This window comes from Colobus angolensis, unplaced genomic scaffold (genome assembly GCF_000951035.1).
Source record: "Colobus angolensis palliatus isolate OR3802 unplaced genomic scaffold, Cang.pa_1.0 Scaffold409, whole genome shotgun sequence".
NCBI classification, from domain to species: Eukaryota; Metazoa; Chordata; class Mammalia; order Primates; family Cercopithecidae; genus Colobus; species Colobus angolensis.
The window spans coordinates 2,254,354-2,267,024 of NW_012117477.1; positions in this window are offsets into that span (position 1 = coordinate 2,254,354).

A 12,671-nucleotide genomic window follows, 5' to 3' on the forward strand; every position below is an offset into this window, starting at 1 on the left:
TAAAAAAATAAGTCAAAGTCAAATTAATATAACTGTTAAAATCATTCAGAATTTTGAGACGAGAAGTAGCTGTGATTATATCCAAAAAGCTAAAATATATACACACCAAAAAGTCTAGACTCTACTACTATGCCATGTAGCCAGGTGACAAATTGCACTGTACTTCTTGAATTCATATATATGTGTGTATATATACATATTATATACACATGCACACACACATATGTGAATTCATATATATGAATATAGATATATATGTGTGTATACATGTCTATATATGTACACATATGTATTGAGTCTTGAGTATACATTTATAGAAACAATTATAATAATAAAATGTCACTCTGTATCTATTTTTCCTTTTGATCCAAGACAAAACATATGTGAAATTTAGACAAATATTATGGTATAATATATTAAGGTAGAATATCCATTGTAATTCTCTACTTGCTGCTACTGGTGAGCAAGGACAAATCAGATTTAAACCACAGGTGCTATAAATATCATGTTTTACAGAGGCAGGATCAAAATGCCTTTGGAGCTGAAGAAAAAAAGCAAGAATCATTGAAAACAGAGTTCCCTACAAACACTTATAGATAATTTGAGTATACGGGTATGTGTGTGTAAAAATCTACCTATGATTGACATTTAATAGATGACTATTTTCTATTTCCTCAAGCTACTTGACTTGGTTAAAAAGAAGATACTTCAAAAATCCAGTAAGATCTGTAAAACATTCTTTATACCAGATTATAATCCATAATTATATCAGTATATTTTACACCCAAACAACATCAATCAGAAGTAGGTATTGGTATGCTATAAGTCAATCAAAGTAAAGCTTCAAAACAAAAAAAAATAAGGCTTTAATGCTATTTCTTTTGATAAAGGTGACTTTCAGCAGTAAAGATTCTATGTGCTGTAGACTGCAGCAACTTTACCCATTGAATCAACTATGGAGATATGCAGGAAATACTATTGATTTTAATCATTATTTGAACCAACAAACAGATTTAAAATGACCTTCCACTTTGATAACAATATCTATAATTTGAAAAGAGTTTGTAGAGGAAGAAATGTTGCAAGGTCTGGAGTAAGATAAATGGCAATTTATGGAAGTCAGTTGGCCAATTTCAGATAGAAATAGTTGATATTACTGCAAAGCAGTAAATATATCAACACAATTTCTGAGAAAGCAAAATTTGAGGATACTTTAATTTTCAGGGAATTGTTTCTCCAGTTGCTTTGTAATTATTTCATCTATAAAACTAATCTTATAACTTTGCCATTTGTTGATTTCAGTACGTTCATAGCAATCAAATGTATTGACTCCATGAAAATATAACCAGAGGTATTTGCCAGGTTTGCTGAAAGGACATCATATAATGAAACTTAAGCTTCAGGTTAGCTCATAATTTTAAAAATATATGTAATAATAGTGAGTACGTTTTAACATTTTTTACAAATTAATTATTTTAGGCAACCACATAGATATTTTTCAATTAAGCCTGTTGATGTCCATGAAGATTCATTCTGTTTTTCTTGTTTTACAAACAGTTAGATGTGATACACACAGTTTTGGTGATTGGTCCAGATCCATGTTTGTTCTTAAAACAGAGGTAGCTTAAAATAATTCAAGACTTTCTTTATTCATCGGATATTCTAAATTAAAAGAGTTTCATGTAAACCAGCATGAATAACTTTAAAGGCTATTCATTTTCTTCCCCTGTTCTGTCATAATTTAAAAACACTAAATAGAAACAGGAAAAGTAAACCAGCCTAAAAGCAAAGCTCTTTTAGAATGAACCCAAAGTGCTTCTAAAATTGCACAGAGAAGAGATATTCTTTCTAACCAGCAAGTTATCCACCCAGAAAAAAAAAAAACAAAAAAAAAAAACTTTAGTCTTTCCAACCAACTTCTACCTGGACCATTCAGAAATTTTGAATGGTCCATTATTTGTTAACATTCTTTCATGCTCTACCTACTTATAACTCTTCCCTTTCAGTCTCAATTTGAAAACTTGCTTTCTAGGTTAACTAAATTACTATGTTGTGCCCTTGCTCAGCATTCTGCACAAACACTGTATGTTCTTGTTCTTGTTAATCTGGTTTATAGGCAAAATATAATCTAATTAAATAAATAGCTGAAGGAAGTATTTTCAGTATTTCCTGCTGATTGGGTATTTCATGAATTACTAAGAATTTCTTTGGTTGAACATTTCAAGGCTTAAAAGTTACAATAATTTCAGTTATTGTTTTTTCCTTAAGGATTATTTGCTTAGCAGAAAAACTGGAAAACAGATAGTATTTTAAAATCCCTATACAAATATTGAATCTATTCATTTGCTTTATCAAGTGGTTACCATTTTAGCCATTTATCTATTCAAAGTGGAAGATATTAGTAAGAGCTAGAACATATGTGAAAATATCAATGTTTCCTATTTATGTGTATCTAATCTAGGCAGAAAGAGAGAGCAGACAACAGTACTTTCAAATAACTTTTCAATAAAGAAAACTTGTATGTTGTTATGTTGTTTAGCCTGATTTCCCCTATTTACTTTATCATGTACTCTCTATCAATTCACATGCATGTATATTATTTCATCTGAACCACTGAGAGTAACATGGAGACATTGCTCTCCAATCCCCATCAAAAATACTTTAAGATGTATTACTTGGGAACAAGATCATTCCTTTTCATAACTTCATTCAGGAAATTTCATAATTCATTGCTATTTTTAAATTACATCTTTTTTTTCCATTTTTGTTACTTTTTAAATAAATGTCCTCTATAATTTTTTGCTTTTCCTAATCAAAGTTCTACTCCAGAGTGGCTAATAATATTTGTCACATTAGCTTTATTTTATAACATTATCTCAGCCTTTCTTTGTCTTTCTTGACCTTGATATTTTTGTAGAAGAGTTCACATTTTGAGTTATTCTAATATTCTTTCATGATTAGATTCAGGTTATGATTATTTTTAGGAGTCATGTAACAAAATTAAGTCTAATACATATTTTGAGGCTAACTTTTTGGAATGTCCAGGTTATTTTAGAATTAACCAACTAGAATCATATAAAAGGAGAGGTAGCATAGAAAAGACTACTTTACAGAAAGGATGAACTACCAAAAAATATATTGTTTTTTCACATTTATTAATCTATACCACGTGCCAGGAACTGTAATAGATATGGGGGATAATTGTTAAAGATGCTGATTTGCCAGTGTCAGGGATCAGCAAATTACAACCCTTTGGCCAAATCCAGCCACAGCCCTTCATTCATGAACTGTTTTCAGCTACTTTTACACTACCATAGCAGAGAAAAACAGTAGTGATAGAGACCATATGCCAACAAAGTCTAAAATATTTACTATCTGGCTCTTCACAGAAAATCTTTGCCAATCCTGGTTCAATACAGCATAATTCTAGCTAATGACATTTTTAGATAAACAACTGTTGATAAACAATTGAGCAATGAAAAAAATATGTTAATACTCAATTCTGTAGTATTTTTTTTTTCCTGGGGTAGAGAGATTTTGCCCTTGCATCTTGTAAATATTTTACTATCTATGTGGTACAAAATATGTAGCACTTTAAAATACTCTACTATTCATATTTTAGGCCTTGCTCAGGAAGAATAAGGAATGCCACTTAGCTAGAAACCCTTAGTGTTTCGGAGCCTACCTCTGACAAAATTCTGTTATTCTCTTGCCTACTCCCTGCTGTAGACTGTACTTCAAAGGACTAAGCTCAGGAGGCTTCAGCATTTTCTGTGTCAGCAAAGACTTTCTTTTCCTTCAAGCAATTTATTAAAGGGAGAATCAGATTGACTTTAGTGAAATATATTCTATCTTTCCCGAAGACAGAATTTTGTCCCATATAAGAACTCTTCTGCTTATGTCTTGAGCAGAATCACATTTTCAAACTGGTGTCTGGACACGCGAATAAATCCCATTACCCAGTAATAGGATTTGTCTGCACACCTCCTGTGCACTCTTTTAGTAATTGAGGAGTCCTTCACAGTGGGCTGGGTTTTTTTTCTTTGAGTTTACTCTGACATCTGTCCAAATAATTTCACTCTATGGGGCATTTGTTTTATTTAAACCCACCAAGAGGGCTAGAGACTAGTGGTTGATAAAATTCTTGAATAACATAACTATTCTCCTTGATTTCACTCAAGAAGATGCCCTGAAATTAGCTATTGTCTGGAAAAGAACCACAATTCACCTGTTTGCAAAGTAACGTGGAATAAAACCAACAACTGTGTTCTTAGATGATGTATTAGTCACTGCCACTTTCAAATCCCTGTCATTCACACTGCCTCAAAAATGTGTTTAAAAATTATTAAATGATAGTGGTATATATAAAAGTAGTATGCAAAAATGGATGTTTTGATAGTCTGATAGTAGAAATGTTGTACATTGAGAAATAGCAAGGACACACTCTAGTTATTAGAATGGAATTGTGATTTACACTAGTTATTTCACATCTTGGCCAAACTAGATCATTAAGACAAATAAGATGTGAAACTGGATTAAACGTCCTAATCATTGCCTATACCATCATTTCTTTGCAATCCTATCATTGCCAATACCATCCTATCATTGCCTATACCATCATTTCTAGTTGCTAGCAGATGCCCTCCCGCTCTTCCCCTCAGTGGCTCTCTTCTGTGATACCAATCTAACCTTTTAATTGTAACAACACTAAGAGTTGCTAGAAATTGCTTTTCTGACCTATGTTTCTTACTTACATTACCTGTAATTCTTACAACCTTATTGTAAGGTAGACAACATTGTCTTATTGTTATAGATAGAAGAATGAAATGTCTTTGACTCTCCAAAGATCAGATAGCAAGTGACAGAGTTGGCATTAAATCTCAGATCTAACACCTAAGATCATTTATTTAATCCCAGAGCGCTACACATTCCATCAATTATTATTTGGCCTTATTAATTAAATGGAGAACAAGTTCTAAAAATATTAATTGCAATTCTAACAGATTTTGTTTTAATTGAGCTTTATGCTGCTTCAGAATCCTATTTTTCTTAATTGTGGAAATAATAAAACACACACACACACACCTCTGCTGTGGCAGTGAACCTGCATTATTTATATATTGCTTTGAAACATGCTCATTACTTCACTGCTTGACACTACCTGATACATGCCAATCTGACACAAACAAGGAGATTTCTGGATATTCAACTTTTACTTGTCAGATGATGTTAAAGAACTAACCTAAAATATAACTCCAAGTTCCATGGATTAAGTCTTGTTTATCTTTTTTAAAATAGAAACTTTATATTATGGCTCTGTAGGTTAGCTGAGTTCTTGGTAAATTAAATTGTTTACATTAAATAATCCTTCCTCAGAAAGTTTTAGTTGATTTTAAGTAAGAAAACAAATACAGTATCTATAATTTCATATGGCTCTATATAAAACTAAAAGGTAAGAATTACATGTAAACTACATCTAACAAGCTATGAATGGACTTTGCATGTTACCATGTTAAATGCATACCAATTTTAAAGACGCATGACACTGCAAACCTCTCCCCAGGGCTTACTATAAGATGTCAGAACCAGTCCTGCAATCCCGAGACACTATTGCAGCCGCTTTTTACTTCTGTTTTTGCAAAAGGAATGGAGAGTAAAAAGTAGGAGAAAACAAAAATAAAAGACCATTCATTCCGAAGGAAGTGAAATAGGTAGAGTAAGATATTTTTCCTTTGTTAAAAAAAAAAAAAAAAGAAATGTGGAGCAAGGGACATATGAGAAGTTTCCAAGAGAGTAACTTGTGATATAGAATGCCTATAAGAGGAGGAGCTGTCTAATTAAAGTGCAAAATCTCCAGTGCCATGAATATTGGAGTGACATATACCCAGCAGGTGAGAAGAGATTATACAAAGAGTCTAAATACAAAAGAAAAATCTCAGAGGGAATGGAAAATGGTAAGAGAAAGAAGCAGAAAATAGAGCTGTCTCGGTAGCCACTGGTTTAACTGGAGTTACGCCTCACCAGGAGAGAGAACTGAAGACATGAGACCAGTGAGAGACGTAGATGTCTCCTAGAGAGATACTTTAGTTTTAGTTTTTATTTTTTTTTACAGAATTAGCTTCATTTTGTCCTAAGAATGTCTGCATCTTTATTATCCCTTTTACATTCATTCACTCTTTTCTAACCATCTTCTAAGCTTTAATTTTTGAAAACATTACTATACATCATATCTTTGAAATAAATAATCAGTTTGTTATTTAATTCTAAAGCTTTCGACACTTCTTGCCTTCACAATTTTAAAAACCACACACATAAAACTCTGAAATAAACACAGTAGGCCAAAAGTTTAACACTATTTTGGGGTATATCCATATGATCTCTGTAATTATATAATTCTGCCTTTTAAAATATACTATCTAAATCTAATTTTTACATTTGAACAATTATCTTCAGTAGTAACTAAGTATATTTTCTTCAAAGTGATTTCTGAGAACATCATTTATTAGAATGTGAGAATAGATATGTTTATTTATAATTTTGTGAGTTTAAAGTCTGTTTTCTGATAGTTTATGTATATACTTTCAAACAATTTTTGTACAATTTTGTGATGATGTAGTTGACCCAAAATATATTTTAAAAGCATATCTTGATAGTAAAACATTAAGAAAATTGATCATAGTTTTTGTAATTATCATTCCAATTGTTTTCCCCCTACACGGACACCTTTTGCAGAAGGTGAGGGACTTGGAAACCATTTTACCAAAGTGGTAGTCAACCCAAGAAACCTGTATTATCATGCTTTTCAACTTAAACTCATTTAAAATTTAAAAAACAGAATTAAATAACTATTTTAAGCAACCGCAACACTTTTGGTCACTCTTGTTTTCATGGAGGATTATGAACATTATATAATCTTTGGGAAAATTGGAAGCAACAATTCAACTTTTAGAATAATATGGGTTAAGCAACTCTAATCCAAAAATCCAAACTCTGAAATGTTCCAAAATCCAACACTTTTGAGAACTGATGTGATTCCCAAATGGCATGTCCAAAGGAATATTTTGGATTTCAGATTTTCAAGTTAGGGATGTTTAACTTGTAAATACAATGTGAATATTTTAAGATTTAAAAAATCCAAAATTAAAAATGCTTCTGGTCCCAATCATTTGGATAAAACATACTCAGTTTGTAGCACTTGTCTCTCTCACTATATCTCTCTACACATAACAATGGCATGGCCCTAAACTACAGTACCATTACTAACAATGATATTACATTATAAATGATGATACTTAGAACAGCAGTATATAAAAATGTCTCAAATGTTTTAATAGAATTTAGCTTTTCCCTAAACTAGTTTTTTTGTGGTAAAAACAAAACAAACACTAAAGGTTAAACCACTTAATATGCTTATAAACTTGAAAAATTAGACACTTTAGTTAGGTAATAAACTCCATTTTAGGAAAGCAATATATTACAAGTTTCAAAGATTTGACAAGTTCTATAGAATATCTTTCATGAGTAGATGGAAAATTTCAAACTGCAGGATCTTCTGCCAGGTAAGACTGGATGTCATTGGCTGGTTTGAGGTAGAATTCATTCCAAGGTATGCAGTGGCAGTACAGTAACAATGGGGTGATAGAATGCACAGCCTGACTTTGAACACTGAATATTAAATCTACAGTGTTTTGGATGATACAAATGACATTCAGTTTCCTTAGAAGCAAGGAAGTAGTGATAGAGCTGACCGCTAGAAGATGGCGCTGGCATTATAGCTACTGGTTTTGGAGGCAGTACTGTCATTCTCCCCACATGAGTAAAAGGACAATCTGGTTTAGTCCCAAAAATGCTAGAGCTCAATCTTGCAACGTATTTACAATTTTGGTGGACAAACAAGCATTTTTCAGGAAATGTACAATTAGGGAAGGCTTTCCAAAGTGAAAAGGGATGATGGTAAGTACACTCATCCCCGTATCTACCAGCAGGCCAGTACTTGCAACTCTCCAACACTTACCTGTTTTTGTTTTGTGCCTTACTTGCAGTAATGAGTTCATGTGAGAGCTGGTTAAAGAGCCTGGCATTTCCCCTGCCCCTCACTTCCTATGTGATATGCGAGCTTCCGCTTCACCTTCCATTATGATTACAAGCTTCTTGAGGCCCTCACCAGAAGCAGATGCTGGCACTATGCGTCCTGTACAGCCTGCAGAACTATAAACCAAAATAATCCTTTTTTTTTTCTTTTTTTTTTTTAACCCAGTATCAGGTACTACATTATAGTAATGCAAACAGACTAACATAGTTATTTTTGCTTCTAGATTGTTATTCTTCAGACATAGCCATTCAAACTATATTATTGGTAGCTTGTTTAGAAGATGGAAAGTAAGGTCTCTTCAGGCTTTGCTAGAGCTCACACTCTGTTGGAGATGCTTCTTGTCCAGGAGCCATAATCAACACCTTTCTCCTCTTATTCTATAAATACATATTTTTTACTTTAACAACTGTACTTACCAGAAGTAACTTTATTTAAAAGTTTTCTTCCTTAACACTCATGTTTTTCTGCATTGTTTCTGAAGAAAGGACTACAGGTCTTTTCTAAGCTGTTAGGCAATTCTGGCTAACATTTCCTTTTCATGTGTTTGTTCTATGTATCAAGTCTCTCTTGGCAGCATGAATATTGTTTTGCTGTTGTTGAAATTACAACCTGTTTAAATGGACCTCTATCTGCATTTTAACTTGAAGATGCTGAGTCAATTTCAACAGAAGGGTAAGAAGGTCCATATGTACTTTTCACTATAGTTTTTTTTTTTTTTTTTTTTGGAGATAAGTGGTTCCTCAACACAAAATTGAGGTCTTCAATGAGATTATCTGGTTCTGGCTTATCATCAATCACATCTTCAGAAGATGCTGGCTTCCTTCATGATTTCATTGTTGACATTAGTCAAATTGTAGCTCCAACCTTACAGTATGTCTTACATTAGTGGTTTTCTACTTTTGTGAACTTAAAAGACTCTGGAATCCTCTTTTTTTTTTTCCCCAGGTTTAGTGCTAGAAGTGACAAGGAGCAGCCCTGCAGTTTCATTCCTTCTTTCATCTCCCAAACTGAAACTTGGGGAGATCTTGCTTGATGGCATGTTACTATTAAAGATATTGGTATCAGAGAACTTTAGACTAGAGGGTTTTGTTGTAACAGGGAGTAGTTTACCATGAAGCCATACGATGAATCAAATTGTATTACTTCCTAGAAATAGGGACAGATCGTCTGTCATTTGGTTGTGTCTTTTCTTGTTTGATACCATTACCACAATGCAATCAGGAAGTTTTTATCAATATAGGATCCCAATTCTTGGAATTTCCCTTTAATGGTACTTGCAGCTGATCTTGGGTGCCTGTTTAAATGGTTCCAAGGCAGATGACGGGCTTGGTGCTGCTCTGCAATTTGTTTACTTGAAGCCAACCATGGGCTTGCACCTGACAGCTGCACAGCAGCTGCCACTGCTGCCTACACTGCTACACATGCAGCTCTGCAGAAAGAGACTTAATTAATGGATGGAATGGATATGGAGTTGAGTAGTGCCCCAAACAAATGTTGATTCTTTCACAAAGAACAGCATATTGATGGAGACCACTCCATCAATGGAGAGCAATAAAATGTGATAAAATAGGACCAAGTCAGAGTCACATAGGGGTTCTGCCCCACACCCGGTATGGTAATTTTACAAATTAAACCTTTGACTTCCCTATTGTTCTTCCCTACCTCCATCCTATAGGGCCACCTCCAGAAGGTGAAGATGAAAGAGTAATGGAAAAGCAGACCACTATCCTCCTCTCATTCTCTCTCTCCTAAGCCACATGTTATGCCAACAGAGGACAGGAAAGCTTTGAATCCAGTATAAAATTGCAATGCTAAATTCGACTGATAAGAAAGTTATGGAATCCACTCAAGACAATTTTAAGTGACTATGACAGAACATATATATGGCCCACTGAAGAACAATGAGTAGAATAAATGCAAAACATGTCACGTTTATACCCTATTGAGACAGACATCTCAATAAACTGATTATAAAAATATAACAAGCTAACACTAAAATCATGTGCCTTTCAAAAATTATTTTCCTGTGATTCTTATAAAGTAAAAGGCTATTGTCACATGTGTGCAACAATTAATAATCTAAAGGAGTTCTTATGTTTAAACAAAAGTGTATCTTCCATGACCTGGTAAGGTAAGTAAGAATAAGTAAGAATTTAAAGGGTTTCCGAAAATAATAATTACCATAACTAATGTTTTGAGTGTTTACATGCTAGACATAGTTTTTTCTTTTCTTTTTTTTTTTTTTTTTTTATGGGGGGAGGGGGACATGGGCAGATGGGCAGAGTTTTGCTTCACTTTTGTTGACCAGGCTGGAGTGCAATGGCAAGATCTTGGCTCACCATAAGCTCTGCCTCCCGCATTCAAGTGATTCTCCTGCCTCAGCCTCCTGAGTAGCTGGGATTACTGGCATGTGCCACCACACCCAGCTGCTTTTGTATTTTCAGTAGAGATGAGGTTTTTCCAGGTTGGTCAGGCTGGTCTCAAACTCCTGGCCTCAGGTAATCCACCCGCCTCAGCCTCCCAAAGTGCTGGGATTATAGGCGTGAGCCACCACGCCCGACCTTTAGTTTTAAATGAAATGTAATTTCATTTAGTAATCATAAAAATCTTACTCAGTAGGTATTAAAATTAGCCCCATTTTACAAATCAGAAACTAGCATTTAAAAACCTTAAGTAAAAGGAAGCTTCATCTTGAAGAGGTAAATTTGTGACTTTGGCATGTGAGTGTATTCAAGCAATCCAATCGTGAGATAGATACAATCTGACAAAATGGAAGATACGTTCAGCTAGAAAGAGTATTGGCTATATATGTTTTTGAATAGAGAAGAAATTAAACTAATAGAGGTGTCCAGTAAAAATGGACAGTTATCTTTCAGTACTACATGGGATAAAAAGGCAGGGAAGAAAGAGTTGAAGTCATGAGAGATAGGGAAGGTACCTAATATAGCAATATTGAATATGAACCACTTTTATTTTAATTATCATTATTCTAATGATAACTAATAGTGCTATTGTAACAGGGAAGGTGGAACTTAATAGAGTAAAATAAATGGGGGTAGAGATTGAAAATTACCCTCGAGATATATGCATTAAATACACCTAATGAGTTGGGATAGGAGTTAGTTACATCCCATCTGAAAAGTATTGGGCAAAAACATAAGTTGTATTACCAGTCATGTTAAAGTGAAAATTTTGTTCTTTGTGCATTTGTCTCACATAATACTGCAAACGCAGGCGGAAGCCAGAAACCAGAAGTACACGATCTATGAAACTCACCTTTATTTTAATGTAAAACAAATAAAATATGTTTATAAAGATAAAAGGGATTTTTGTTTAAGGAACATAAGTAGCCAAACATTTCTGTATTCACCTCTCTAAATACAACTAAATTTCCTCGTCGTAAAACATAAAACACACAGGAAAATTCTGAAAGATGAGGGAAAAAAGGCAGTGGATAGGGACCTTGGAACACAAGAAATGGTATGGCAATAAGTTTCCCGGTTTACTTTTTGTTTTCTGTATACCAGACTGGTTATTAAAGAGGCTGATGACCCAGAAACATCAACTGACACAGGCAAACATATCCCAAAACAAACAATCAAAAAGCAAGAAAAGCTTATTATCTTTAACAAAAATACTGGAAAACGGACAACCTTTTAAACAATAGCCAGTCTACTCCAGCCAAACACTACAGAGAAAAACAAAGAAGGAAAAACAATCTGTGGTCTTGGCTAGAAAATGCTGAATGGGGAGCCTGGAATTTCACCTCCCCTAGGCTGTGATGAGGTAATCTCTCTGCTGAGGTGGTGTCACAGAAGACCATGTAGAAGTCAGCACTTGCATTTCTGCCCAGTCTTAAGGAACATCCTCACTCTATCTGCCATGCCAGCCGGTGCAGACTAGGAAATCTGAACTTCTAGAACCATCCAGCAGTAATAAGGTGGCCTTTTCTTTCCATTTTGGAGGTGATGTCAAAAGGGGGCTAGTAGAGAGTCAAGATTTTTACAAACATCCTTTCCCCTATAGTATCAGTGGTGACCCCCTGAAAGTAGTAATGAGGCACCACCTTACCCTCCCAGTGAGGATGGCATCAGCGGAGGCCTAGTGGACGATTCTGATTTTCCACCCCAACTCAGGAACAACAAGGCCTTCACGGGTTCCCATACTTACTGGTGTCAAAAGATGGTCAAGCCTCAGGGTATTTTGAGGCATAAAGGTGAGGATAGTAGAGAGGTACACAATGGATGCTATTCGTTCAATGATGATAAGAGAATGTTTGACTGGTTGCCCCGGATTCCTGTTAGTGTAAATAGGTTAGTCACTGAGATTCAGAATAAGCACTGGCTTAATGGTCTGAATGTTATGCTTTGCTGTTTGGATATGTGAAGCATAGGGATAATTGCTAGAATGAGAATGGAGGATGCAAGAGCTAATACACTCCCTAATTTGTTAGGGATGGATTATTAGATTGCGTAGGCAAATAAGAAATATCACTCTGGGCCGGGCGCGGTGGCTCAAGCCTGTAATCCCAGCACTTTGGGAGGCCGAGACGGGCGGATCACGAGGTCAGGAGATCGAG